Source organism: Palaemon carinicauda, chromosome 22 (genome assembly GCF_036898095.1).
Source record: "Palaemon carinicauda isolate YSFRI2023 chromosome 22, ASM3689809v2, whole genome shotgun sequence".
NCBI lineage: Eukaryota > Metazoa > Arthropoda > Malacostraca > Decapoda > Palaemonidae > Palaemon > Palaemon carinicauda.
This window is the reverse complement of record NC_090746.1, coordinates 110,173,106-110,176,698: the sequence shown is the minus strand read 5'-3', so window position 1 is coordinate 110,176,698 and position 3,593 is coordinate 110,173,106.

The following is a 3,593-nucleotide window of genomic DNA, read 5'->3' as shown; positions in this document are numbered from 1 at the left end:
TCTGCATAAACAGAATAAACAAGGTCCCACACACTAACTTATTACCATCTGCATAAACAGAATAAACAAGGTCCCTCACACCAACTTAATACCATCTGCATAAACAGAATAAACAAGGTCCCACACACTAACTTATTACCATCTGCATAAACAGAATAAACAAGGTCCCTCATACTAACTTATTACCATCTGCATAAACAGAATAAACAAGGTCCCTCATACTAACTTATTACCATCTGCATAAACAGAATAAACAAGGTCCCTCATACTAACTTATTACCATCTGCATAAACAGAATAAACAAGGTCCCTCATACTAACTTAATACCATCTGCATAAACAGAATAAACAAGGTCCCACACACTAACTTATTACCATCTGCATAAACAGAATAAACAAGGTCCCTCATACTAACTTATTACCATCTGCATAAACAGAATAAACAGGGTCCCACATACTAACTTAATACCATCTGCATAAACAGAATAAACAAGGTCCCACACACTAACTTATTACCATCTGCATAAACAGAATAAACAAGATCCCACACACTAACTTATTACCATCTGCATAAACAGAATAAACAAGGTCCCTCACACTAACTTATTACCATCTGCATAAACAGAATAAACAAGGTCCCTCACACTAACTTATTACCATCTGCATAAACAGAATAAACAAGATCCCACACACTAACTTATTACCATCTGCATAAACAGAATAAACAAGGTCTCTCATACTAACTTATTACCATCTGCATAAACAGAATAAACCAGGTCCCACACACTAACTTATTACCATCTGCATAAACAGAATAAACAGGGTCCCACATACTAACTTATTACCATCTGCATATACAGAATAAATAAGGTCCCTCACACTAACTTAATACCATCTGCATAAACAGAATAAACAAGGTCTCTCATACTAACTTATTACCATCTGCATAAACAGAATAAACAAGATCCCACACACTAACTTATTACCATCTGCATAAACAGAATAAACAAGGTCCCTCACACTAACTTATTACCATCTGCATAAACAGAATAAACAAGGTCCCTCACACTAACTTATTACCATCTGCATAAACAGAATAAACAAGGTCTCTCACACTAACTTATTACCATCTGCATAAACAGAATAAACAAGGTCTCTCATACTAACTTATTACCATCTGCATAAACAGAATAAACAAGGTCTCTCATACTAACTTATTACCATCTGCATAAACAGAATAAACAAGGTCTCTCATACTAACTTATTACCATCTGCATAAACAGAATAAACAAGGTCCCTCACACTAACTTATTACCATCTGCATAAACAGAATAAACAAGGTCTCTCATACTAACTTATTACCATCTGCATAAACAGAATAAACAAGATCCCACACACTAACTTATTACCATCTGCATAAACAGAATAAACAAGGTCTCTCATACTAACTTATTACCATCTGCATAAACAGAATAAACAAGGTCCCACACACTAACTTATTACCATCTGCATAAACAGAATAAACAGGGTCCCACATACTAACTTATTACCATCTGCATAAACAGAATAAATAAGGTCCCTCACACTAACTTATTACCATCTGCATAAACAGAATAAACAAGGTCCCTCATACTAACTTATTACCATCTGCATAAACAGAATAAACAAGGTCCCTCATACTAACTTATTACCATCTGCATAAACAGAATAAACAAGGTCTCTCATACTAACTTATTACCATCTGCATAAACAGAATAAACAAGGTCCCACACACTAACTTATTACCATCTGCATAAACAGAATAAACAGGGTCCCACATACTAACTTATTACCATCTGCATAAACAGAATAAACAAGGTCCCTCACACTAACTTATTACCATCTGCATAAACAGAATAAACAAGGTCTCTCATACTAACTTATTACCATCTGCATAAACAGAATAAACAGGGTCCCACATACTAACTTATTACCATCTGCATAAACAGAATAAACAAGGTCCCTCATACTAACTTATTACCATCTGCATAAACAGAATAAACAAGATCCCACACACTAACTTATTACCATCTGCATAAACAGAATAAACAAGGTCCCTCACACTAACTTATTACCATCTGCATAAACAGAATAAACAAGGTCCCTCACACTAACTTATTATCATCTGCATAAACAGAATAAACAAGGTCTCTCATACTAACTTATTACCATCTGCATAAACAGAATAAACAAGGTCCCTCACACTAACTTATTATCATCTGCATAAACAGAATAAACAAGGTCTCTCATACTAACCTATTACCATCTGCATAAACAGAATAAACAAGGTCTCTCATACTAAATTAATACCATCTGCATAAACAGAATAAACAAGGTCCCTCACACTAACTTATTATCATCTGCATAAATAGAATAAACAAGGTCTCTCATACTAACTTATTATCATCTGCATAAACAGAACAAACAAGGTCCCTCACACTAACTTATTATCATCTGCATAAACAGAATAAACAAGGTCCCTCACACTAACTTAATACCATCTGCATAAACAGAATAAACAAGGTCCCTCACACTAACTTAATACCATCTGCATAAACAGAATAAACAAGGTCCCTTACACCAACTTATTATCATCTGCATAAACAGAATAAACAAGGTCCCTCATACTAACTTATTATCATCTGCATAAACAGAACAAACAAGGTCCCTCACACTAACTTATTATCATCTGCATAAACAGAATAAACAAGGTCCCTCATACTAACTTATTATCATCTGCATAAACAGAACAAACAAGGTCCCTCACACTAACTTATTATCATCTGCATAAACAGAATAAACAAGGTCCCTCACACTAACTTAATACCATCTGCATAAACAGAATAAACAAGGTCCCTCACACTAACTTAATACCATCTGCATAAACAGAATAAACAAGGTCCCTTACACCAACTTATTATCATCTGCATAAACAGAATAAACAAGGTCCCTCACACCAACTTATTATCATCTGCATAAACAGAATAAACAAGGTCCCTCACACTAACTTAATACCATCTGCATAAACAGAATAAACAAGGTCCCTCACTCTAACTTAATACCATCTGCATAAACAGAATAAACAAGGTCCCTTACACCAACTTATTACCATCTGCATAAACAGAATAAACAAGGTCCCTCACACTAACTTAATACCATCTGCATAAACAGAATAAACAAGGTCCCTCATACTAACTTAATACCATTTTCATGAACAGAATAAACAAGGTTGTAAAAATAGAAATTCAGGAAAAAGCATGTAGCCTACTTCACTTATATATTATTATTACTATTATTATTATTATCATTAATTGCTAAGCTACAACCCTAGTTGGAAAAGCAGAATTCTATAAGCCCAGGGTCTCCAACAGGGAAAATAGCTCAGTGAGGAATGGAAACAGGGAAAAATTAATAAATTAAGAATAATATTAAAATAAATATCTCCTATGTAAACTAAAAAACTTTAACAAAACAAGAGGAAGAGAAATTCGATAGAATAGTGTGCCCGAGTGTACCCTCAAGCAAGAGAACTCTAACCCAAGATAGTGGAAGACC